Source organism: Photinus pyralis, unplaced genomic scaffold (assembly GCF_008802855.1).
Source record: "Photinus pyralis isolate 1611_PpyrPB1 unplaced genomic scaffold, Ppyr1.3 Ppyr1.4_LG4, whole genome shotgun sequence".
In the NCBI taxonomy this organism is placed as follows: Eukaryota; Metazoa; Arthropoda; class Insecta; order Coleoptera; family Lampyridae; genus Photinus; species Photinus pyralis.
This window is the reverse complement of record NW_022170511.1, coordinates 47647856-47659341: the sequence shown is the minus strand read 5'-3', so window position 1 is coordinate 47659341 and position 11486 is coordinate 47647856. Positions and strand designations below refer to the sequence as shown.

The 11486-nt window shown below is 35.8% G+C and overlaps 1 protein-coding gene across 2 annotated transcripts in view; it reads right to left on the bottom strand.

Annotated features, from left to right (window-relative positions):
* The window catches only part of LOC116167792 (apoptosis-resistant E3 ubiquitin protein ligase 1-like), a 151829-nt gene that overhangs the window by 60564 nt on the left and 79779 nt on the right, over positions 1-11486 (bottom strand). The window lies entirely within an intron of this gene.

The following is an 11486-nucleotide window of genomic DNA, read 5'->3' as shown; positions in this document are numbered from 1 at the left end:
GTAGAGGCGCAGCATATAGGTGACATTGGACGAAAGGTTTTTTGTTTATTTTTTACCAGCTATGAGCTAGGGAAGAACGACGCACTGTTGCAGGACCCTGTATCTATGGTGTTGCAAGAGAAATGGGCATTCAGTCCGCTACCGTATAAGGCCGCGAAATTCGCCCTTGAAACTTAAAGAGTCATTTACTACACCCGCAAAAAAGATTTCAATTTCTAATTCTATCTCTAGTGTATATAAGGGGGTGAAATTTGTCATTTTTTTGTGAAGATTACTATGCACAAATTCAGTCTGCGACCGTATAACTGGGTGAAATTGGCCCTTGCCAGCATAAAAAATTCAATTGCAACTCCCACAAAAAAGTTTCAATTTTTAATGGCTTTCAAAGGGTAACGATCAGTGCTCCAAAAAAAATTGGCAAAATCACGCAAAAATACAGTCGTTTTTGGTAATTGTTGCCAAAAAGACATTTACTCAACCACAGTGTAAAGGGTTGAAATCCTCCCTTACAATTTGAAAAGGAAGAAGAATGTCCCCGAGGGAGCATTTCGGTTTACTCCCGCTAAAGATCAAAATTGAATGGTTGTACCTACACATTTGGATTTGCTGTACCTATTTAAAACGCATATGGTTTTTATATTTGTGAATAAATTCCACTTTTCAGTAAGAATTAGATAAGCGCGTCTGCGCGCGAAATTGACCTCTATCAAAGTGTTCCGGTAAGGTACTTATCAAATCCGCGACTTTTAATTCGTCTACCTCAAAATTCCCAATGTCCATTAGGCAGTATTGGTCCAACGTTCGAACAATGGGCTAGTGAAGTGAAAGCGCATCGTACCCTTCCAATGGAAATTAGGCGAGACCATGAATTTAAGGCTAAGGGTATGTTTTTATTAAGTTTAATTAGGGCGCAATGTAAAAATCAAAGTTATTAAATGCAGCTACCATACAAAAATTACCTTTGATGCTTGTAACTAATTTGTATCCACCATCAGCAACCGAAAATGCAAAATTATGGTTGCTGCTTTAATAGATTTGGTTTTTTAAATCGGAGTCTCAGGTCCGTAATACCCAGAAATTGGCGTTCATTGTCAAAAAGTGTTCCAAATTTTTGGGTAACTCAGAAATAAAAAAAGTAATTATTGATCAAATGTGGAAACTAAATAGTAAATACACCTCGCAAGTACCTAATTTTATAAAATTCTTATCAATCGGAATATTAAATTGGAATAAAATTAGAAACTCGCTTTTGTTACCTGCAACATGTGTTAGAGATAACGCGAGCCGCCACGTCATCAATCAACACTTGTGGCCGTGCGAAGTAAAATACAGACAAAATTATTTCAAAATGACCGCATATTTTTCTGACATGTAGTATATTGAATTATTTTCCAAAAAATTGAAATTTTTGAGTTCGCCGCTTACTTTTGAAATTTGTATCTACATAAATACGAAGCCCGATGCAAGGTTCAAACGTTTAATTCATACCTTGCGCTGCGTGGGCAAAAATAAAATTGGGCCGCAAATGAGGCTTCTTTTCGCAAAAGGTCTAAGGAGACGAAACCAGCCCTTCCAGGCTTCCAGTATAAACAAATTTATCTAGCATTAAACGGGTTTCAATTTCTAATTGCTTTCAGAGGGTTATAATTATTCTCTAGCATTACCAAAGAAAGTGATTGTACAAGGAGCCGAATGTTTCCATCCATTGCAACCTAAAAAATTCATGGTTGCATTTTTGATAGCTATAAAGGGGCAAAATTCGTCCATTTTTTCAAAAGTGTATTTAGTAAATTTATTATTTATTTAGTTTGTACTTAAGAAATGCATTTACCTACTCGCACTAAATACTTTTCCATTGCTAATTTCCTTAATTGGTAGGTAGAATGACCTCTTTTTGTTACCAAAAATATTGGCATTCACTTAGTCACAGTCTAACTAAAGGGTTGAAATTCGCTTCAAAGAGGAGAAGGAAGTTTCCAAGGGCGCATTTTCATTTACTCTCCGATAAAGATTAAAATTCTTTTGAATTTGCTGTACTTAAAACGCATATGGTCTCTTGAATAAATACCACTTTTGAGTAATAATAAGATAAGCGCGTCTGCGCGAAGTGACTTCTAGCCGGTAAGGTGCTTATCAAATCCGCAGACTTTTTAACGCGTCTACCTCAAAATTCCCGATAGGCAGTATTGGTCCAAATTTCGAACAGTGCGGTAGTGAAGTGCAGGTGCATCGTATCCTTTCATTGGGAATTTTTAATGGTTGTACCCTTGGAAGGAATTAATTGATAAGGCTTAGGGGTGAGTTTTTAATTATGACTCAATGTAATAGTCAGGGTAATTAAATTAAACCAATTTGTATATCTATCTACCATCAGCAAATCGGTGACTTAGGTCCCAGAAATTAACATTCATTGTGAAAAAATGTTCCCAATGTTTTCAATTCGAATATTATTAATTAGAAACCTGAACCTGCTGTTGTTACCTGCACTACATGTGTTAAAGATAACGCAAACGCTGCCACGTCATCAACACTTGTTGCCTTTGCGAAGTGAAATTCAAAATAATCGCATATTTTTCTGACATGTAAAGTTATGTTGAATTATTTTGCAAAAAATTTCAAATTTTTGAGTTCGCTGCTTACTTTTGAAATTTGTACCTAAATAATTACGGAGCCTGCAAGGGTAAAACGTCTCATATCTTACGGTGCGTGAACAAAAATAAAATTGGAACGCAAATGAGGATTTTTTTTCGCAAAAAGTCTAAGGGGATAAAACCCGCACTTCCGGTTCCTCCCCATCAGCAAATTCATTTACCACTCGCACAAAAATGGTTTCAATTTTTGATTGCTTTCAGAGAGTTATGGCTATACCTACTCTCTAGTGCTGCAACATAAATTGGCATTCACTTAGCAACCGTATGGGGGTGAAATTTGTCCTTTTTGGTTAAAGATTTATTTACAACCCACAAATTCAGTGAGCGATCGCCAGGTGCACCCTGGTCCCGCCACCGAAATGCGCCCCGACGAAGCGTCGCGCACCGACCGTACCTATAAGGGGACGAAATTTGTCATTTTCGTTTGAAGATGTACTTACTATGCACAAATTCAGTCATCAACGACCGTGTAAGGGGTGAAATTCGCCTTTGCAATTTAAACAAATTCAATTACCTACCGATCCCACAAAAAAAAGCTTCAATTTTTTAATTGCTTTCAGGGTTACCATTAATCTTTAGTGCCTCAAAACAGTATTGGCATTCACTAAGCAAGTATAAGGGGATGAAATTCGTCTTTTTTTAAAGATTTATTTACTGTTCACAACTCAGTCAGCGACGCGTATGAGGGTGAAATTCGCCCTTCCAGATTAGAAAATTCAATTGCCTCTCCCACAAAAAAGGTTTCAATTTCTAAATTGCTTATTTCTATTCTATTCTCTAGTGCTTCAAAAGAAAATCGGCATTCACTACCCAAAAGCGATACAAGGGGGTCAAATTCGTCCTTTTTGTTTAAAGATTTAGGCCAGTAAATGAACGTGGAATACGGCGATACTGTGTAATTTTCCGCGTCTCCACCGAATCGCATGAAAATTTGGATTTAGGTTCTACCTCGGGTTCTACTTACCCTCCACTTCAAAGTTGAACTTTGAGCCCAGGGTTGCTTTTACTTGGGGGGTGAATGCCGCCCCTTCTCGGGGGTGAAAAAAGATACGTTCAAAATTTCAAAATTTTTTTTACTTCAAAACTTAATTTTTTTCAAAACTAACCACTTTTGCTCCGGTCAAACTTACAGATCATATCAACCATACATAAATAAAGTAAACTGTAAAGCGGTAACGCTTAATTACAATTAGGGTGCTAATTAGGGGGTGATTTCCTCAATTTTTTTTACCAAAAAAAAAGAACCAACTTTATTTTGAGCGTAACTCACTTAGTTTTGATGCTAGGAACTTTCCTTCAAAACAAAATGAAAGGTTTTTTCAAACACTTTAAAAAAGTATTCATAAGTTTTCCCCGAAAAGTGCTTCATTTTTTGGTTATTTCACGTTGAAGTACCTACTCGATTTGGAATTTGACGAATGAGAACCTACTTTTCATGAGCTACAACTTTGTTTCTACTGGGTCTACAGACTTCATATATAGACCATTTTGTTTGTCTGTTTATAAGCTATATTTTTGCTAAGAATACTTTTTTCGATACAATGCTTACTTTTAGAGTTGTTTGCGAAAAACCGTCTGAAGACGTGGTTTTTTTGTTGAAAAATGAACATTTTCACTCGCAAATAACTCTAATACTATTGACTTAGTGAAAAAACTCTATACAACAAAAGTTGCTTAGAATTACTCAATTTATCAATTTCCGGATTTATTTTGAACGTATCTTTTTTCCCCCTCGAGAAGGGGTGGCATTAACCCCCCAAGTAAAAGCAACCCTGGGCTCAAGTTCACCTTTGAAGTAGAGGGTAAGAGGAACCTAAATCCAAATTTTGAAGCAAATCCGTCGAGGCGCGAAAAATTACATGGCAAAACGGTCATTTACTGGCCTAATTGTAAGGGAGTGAAATTCGTCCTTGCAACTTAAAAAATTCAAAAACCACCCTCGTAAAAAAGGTTGCTTTCAGAGGGTTAGACTAATCTCTATATATAGTATTGCAAAATAAATTGGCATTCACTAATAAGCAACTCTATGAAGGGGTGAAATAATTTGTACTCGTAGTTTAAACATATACAGGGTGTTTTCGTCGCAATCAGCGACCGTGTAAGGGGGTGAAATTCAATTGCCACTCCCACAAAAAAGGTTTCAATTTCTAAATTGTTTTCAGAGGGTTACAATAAATCCTAGTGCTCCAAAGAGAATCGACGTTCACTAAGCAACCGCGGTATAAGGCGGAGGAGGCCAAATTTGTCCTTTTTTGTTTAGATTTTTTTACTTACTACCCACAAATTCATCAGTGATCGTATAATAGAGCGAAATTCGGCCGTGCAGTTTAAAAAATTCAAAAATCATTTTCACGAAAAAGGTTTCAATTTCTAATTGTTTTTAAAGGGTATTAGTGTTGCAAAATAAATTGGCATTCACTAAGCAACCCTATAAGAGGGTGAAATAATTTGTCCTTGTAGTTTGAAGATGTATATTTACCAGTACCACGCACACGCGACCGTATTAGGGGGTTGCGATTGCTATTATTTTGTTAGGTACCAAAAAGATTGCGCCAAAGGGTTGAAATCCGGTTTGAAAATGAAGAAGAAAGTCCCCAAGGGAGCATTTAGGTTTACTCCCACTAATGATCAAAATTGAATGCTTGATGTACCAATGAGAACGTACCTACAAATTTCGAGACGCATATATGGTTTGTGAATAAATTCCACGTTTCGGTAATAATTAGAGATAAGCGTCTACCTCAAAATTCCCAATAGGCAGTAATGCTCCGACGTTTGAACAGTGCAGTTGTGAAGTGAAAGTGTATCCTATCCTTCCAATGGACATTGGAGAGAAATGAATTAAGGCTAAGAGGTATGTTTTTAATAAGTTTAATTAGTGTGCAATGCAAAAGTCAAAGTACTTAATTAAATGCAGCTACCCCAAAAAAATTACCTATACTATCTAACTAATTGGTATCCACGATCAGCAACCGAAAATTGGAAACTATGGTAGCTTTTTTAAATTTGCGGTTTTGGTTTCCTTAATTGATGACTTAGGTTCATATTATACAAAATTTGTATCAATCCGAATATTACATTGCATTAAATTAGAAACTCGCTTTTGTTACCTGCAACATGTGTTAGAGATAACGCGGGCCGCCACGTCATCAATCAACACTTGTGGCCGTTTGCGAAGTAAAATACGGACAAAATTATTTCAAAATGACCGCATATTTTTCTGACATGTAGTATATTGAATTATTTTCCAAAAAATTCAAATTTTTGAGTTCGCCGCTTACTTTTGAAATTTGTACCTACATAAATACGGAGCCTGATGCAAGATTCAAACGTTTAATTCATACCTTGCGCTGCGTGGGCAAAAATAAAATTGGGCCGCAAATGAGGCTTCTTTTCGCAAAAGGTCTAAGGAGACGAAACCAGCCCTTCCAGGCTTCCAGTATAAACAAATTTATCTAGCATTAAAAGCGTTTCAATTTCTAATTGCTTTCAGAGGGTTATAATTAATCTCTAGCGTTACCAAAGAAAGTTACTGTAGAAGGAGCCGAATGTTTCCATTGCAACCTAAAAATTTCATGGTTGCATTTTTGATAGCTATAAAGGGGCGAAATTCGTCCATTTTCTTCAAAAGTGTATTTAGTAAACATCTCTTGTACTTAAAAAAATGCATTTACCTACTCGCACTAAATATTTTTCCATTGCTAATTTCCTTAATTGGTAGCTAGCTAGAATGACCTCTTTTTGTTACCAAAAATATTGGCATTCACTTAGCCACAGTCAAAGTAAAGGGTTGAAATTCGCTTTAAAGAGGAGAAGGAAGTTTCCAAGGGCGCATTTTCATTTACTCTCCGATAAAGATTAAAATTCTTTTGGATTTGCTGTACTTAAAACGCATATGGTCTCTTGAATAAATTCCACTTTTCAGTAATAATAAGATAAGCGCGTCTGCGCGAAGTGACCTCTAGCCGGCAAGGTGCTTATCAAATCCGCAGACTTTTTAACGCGTCTACCTCAAAATTCCCGATAGGCAGTATTGGTCCAAATTTCGAACAGTGCGGTAGTGAAGTGCAGGTGCATCGTATCCTTTCATTGGGAATGTTTAATGGTTGCACCCTTGTAAGGAATGAATTGATAAGGCTTAGGGGTGAGTTTTTTATTATGACGCAATGTAATAGTCAGGATAATTAAACTTAGTTCCGCAAAAGAATCACCGTTCCTTTTAACCAATTGGTCTCGCAATTGGTATATCTATATCTACCATCAACAACCGAATAATTACATACTTATGGTAACTTTAATAGATTTTGTTTTTTAATCGGTGACCTAGGTCCCAGAAATTAACATTCATTGTGAAAAAATGTTCCCAATGTTTTCAATTCGAATATTATTAATTAGAAACCTGAACCTGCTGTTGTTACCTGCACTACATGTGTTAAAGATAACGCAAACGCTGCCACGTCATCAACACTTGTTGCCTTTGCGAAGTGAAATTCAAAATAATCTCATATCTTTCTGACATGTAAAGTTATGTTGAATTGCTTTGCAATCAAATTTTTGAGTTCGTTACTAACTTTTGAACTTTATACATAAATGCAGTATACAGGGTGGAGACTTGCGTAACGCATCATAGGGATTTCAATGTAAAATTCGTAACGTGCGTTTATTGGCTCCCCAAAGTATTTTAGAGCAAAAATGTATTAGTTTTTTGTAGACAATTCAACTCATGTATAAAAAATCGCATAAGCCGCAGTGAAATTGTCACTTTGACAGCGGCAAAAGTTACCTGCAACTTTTCCAGCGACAAATGCACTAGTGGTTTTTTCACTTATTCATTTTCGAACCAATTATCGCATTATCTCCCATATGACTAGTTTGACGTCTGTCAGTAATTGATTAGTTATGTGAATTTCTTGTTCGTTAAATTGTCCTGCCGAATTACACTCGAGGTTTGTATTTAAACCGAGTAAATTTGTGTTGTTGCAATTCAAATCTGTTGCCTTTTAGCAATTGAACTCGAAAAACTGTCAACCTAAAAATGCTCCACCTGCGGTGTCGCATTTTTATTAGTTGACAGTTTTTCTCGTCTAATTGCTAGGCAACAGATTTTCATTACCTAAACAACCAAAATTTACTCGGTAAAATACAAACCTCTTGTGCAATTATAAGTGAAAAAATTTTTTTACGCCAATCAACCGTATTAGTTTTCAATTTTTTTCACATAAAGACGGAAAATTGGAAAAATTAAACCGGCATCTTTTTCAATAATCTGCGATGCCATGGAATTTTCTAAAACAAAAAGATATCCAGTTATCAATTAGCAGCAGATCGAAATGGATTTTATGATCGACTTGGTTACTGTCTTGCAGTTAATGGTGACTTATTCGAACATTTATTGTAAATTGTTATATTAGGAAACCGTTTTTAGTAATCTGGTCTTTCTTTATGTTGAATTCGCTGTTCTAAATATAATACTTTTTGATAGAATTTGATTTGTTTTATAGCAGACATTCCATGGCATGACGGATATTGGCGTAGTTTTTGTATTATAAAATTCCATGGCATCACAGATTATTGAAAAAGATGCCGGTTTAATTTTTCCAATTTTCCGTCTTTATTATTCAAAAAATGGAAAACTAATACGGTTGATTGGCGTAAAAAATTTTTTTCTACAAACAACTTTAATACATTTTTGCTCTAAAATAATTTGGGGAGCCAATAGTCGCACGTTATGAATTTTACATTGAAATCCCTATGATGCGTTACGCAAGTCACCACCCTGTATAAACACGGACCCTACTGCAACCTGCAAGGTTCCCCAAAAGTCCATATCTTGTGGTGCGTCGTGCGTGGGTGAAAATAAAGTTGGGACGCAAAGGTGGTTTCTTTTTGCAAAAGGTTCAAAGGAAGCGAAATCCGCTCTTCCAGTATCAAATACCACTTGCATAAAAAGGTAACAATTACTTTCTAGTACTCGTATTACCAAACGAATTTTCATCCAAATAAAGGGGTGAAATTCGCCTTTGTAGTTTTAAGATTTATTCACCACGCACAAATTCAGTCAGCGACCGTAAGGGGGCTAGATTTGCCCATAAGAAATTCAAAGGGTTTTGATTAATCTCTTTTGTTGCAAAATAGGTACTTATGTAGGTATATTGGCATTCACTTAGCAACCTTATGAGGGGCTGAAAGTCGATCTTGTAGTGTAAATATTTATTTACCACGCACACGTTCGGGTGTAGGCGGTTCAGCGAGTGGAGAAACTTGCTCTCGCCTTAAAAAATTGAATTACCACTCGTACAAAAGAAAGTTTCAGTTAGTATTGGTCTGCACAGGGTTGTGATTAATCTCTAGTGTTATTAAAGAAATTGACCTTCAGCTAGCGACCATATAAGGAAAAGGGGGCGAAATTCACCCTTGCAACTTAAAAAATTCATTGACCACTCGCGTAAAAAACGTTGAAATTTCTTAATAAATTTGTGAAGGTTACGATACATTCTTATTATTTAAAAAAAAATCGGCGTCTATTTAAAAGGGCGAACACGCCCTTATATTAACCCCCTCCATAAAAAATTAATCTCTGGTACCTATTAGCAAAGAGTACCCATCTATTAGGTACTAAAGGAATTTGTCATTCAATTCAAGCAACCCTATAAGGGCTTGGGGGGGGGGGATAATTTGTTCTTGTATAGCTGATACGATGTCTAATTTGAGCATCCTCGCACAAAAGTTGCTTTTGAAATAATAATAATAATAATAATATGGTCTTTATTTCCACATATATTTTGTAACAATATATATCACATATCGCATGGGGCGAGATTCAGCTCACGTTAGCCGCGTGCTGTTCTACCACCTAACCCCATAATTCGTTTGTTGTGATTTTAATTATTGGTCTTGCATGTCCACTGCTGTACGCTTAAGAAATAATCATAAGGGAGGTATTGAACTATTTTAAATCAGTTTTGTCCAGACAATAATGACGTACGAAGCTTATGTCGAAACGCAGGTAATGAAGGCACTTTGAGGTACTGTGGCAAATCATTCCACCATTTCGCTATATTGTAAGTAAAACGACATCGACCGAGTTCAGTGGTTAACCGTGGTATGGTAATGTGGCCCCTAAACCTCAAATTTAAGTTATGTACATCTGTTCTGAATGTAATTTTGTGATATAAGTGGTGGAGTTTTTAATAACAGATTTTAAAGTAAAGTACTGAATAGTGCAGATAACGTCTGTTTAACATATTTACCCAATTAATATCCTTCAGTTTATGTGAAATTCTATCAAATTTCCGTATGCCAAATATTAACCGTAAGCATGCATTCTGAAGTCTTTGGATCCTGGTTTTATCTTGTAAATCAATACACGGACCATATACTACATCACAATAGTCCATTTGTGATAAAACCAAACTGTTGCATAAGATATCTCTCACCCTGGTATTCAGCATGTGGCGACTTTGATAAATCAGCCTAAGATTTCTGTACGCTTTTTGTAAACACTGCGATACATGTTTTTTAAACCGTAAATTTGAATCAAGAATAAGTCCTAAATTTCTAACTGTATCAACAACCGGCATTGCATTATTTTTCGATTTTTAATGATATATTATGTTTAGCAAAGTCAGTATCGTTCTTTCTCCCAAAAAATATAACAGCCGACTTGTCAACATTAAGCTTCAGAGAATGTTGTTGAGAAATCTCAGTTATACGTCCTAATCCTCATTTATAAGATCTGCTGCATTTAAGCTGTTCGCAGCATAGAATGAATGATAGATTTGCGAGTCATCGGCGTAAAAGTGATAGTTACAATGTTTCAAAACGTTATGAAAATGGGAAATATAAATACTAAACAAGAGAGGCCCCAGGATTGATCCTTGAGGGACTCCACATTTATTTTCAATAAATTCAGAGACACTGCCTCGGACCCGTACAGCTTGATAACGACCATTGAGATAGCTATGTAACAGGTTAACAGCTTTAGGACTTAAACCAATATAATGGCAGATTGATAACAAAACATTACGATCTATAGTGTCAAATGCTTTTGAATAATCCAAAAGAACGACAGCTGTTACCTTCCCAGCATCTGTGGCTGCAACCAAGTCGTCAACAATGTTAAGTAATGCAGTGGCACAACTGTATCCTTTTCTAAACCCTGATTGGTTAACTGGCAGCACATTATTAAGTTGTATATGATTGCGGAGTTGTTGATCCATTATCCTTTCTAATATTTTCGACATAAATGGCAAGATACTAATCGGACGTAGATCTTTTAATTCTTTTGGTGATTTAACTTTCGGGATCGGGTTTATTAATGCTTTCTTCCAGTCGTGTGGGAATACCGATTTGTCCAGGCAATAATTAATGAGGTGGGTTATGATGGGCAAAATAAATGGCATGCACAATTTAATAACTCTGTTGCTAATACCATCATGTCCCACGGCATTAGTTGTAATAGACTTAATGACTTTTAGTATGTGTAATTCATCAACTGCTACAAATTCAAAAAAAGAGGTCACTGTATCTTTTATGTTGTTACTATAGAAAGTTTGAGCATTATTTGAGTTTGGAGATACTTTTGGAACAGAAGTAATGAAATAAGAATTGATTTTATTATAATCATTAAAAACAGGAGGTAGTTCGGTATGTGATTTTTTTGAAATGTTCAAATCCTTTAGGTTTTTCCAGAATAATTTAGAGTTTTTAACAAATATTGAAGTGTAGTAAGCTTTTTTGTCTCTTCGGATGGCACTCACAACTTGATTTCGTATCTGCTTGTAGTAGTTGTAATGAATTATATTTTTGGAATGTTTGAATCGATTTAAAGCTTGA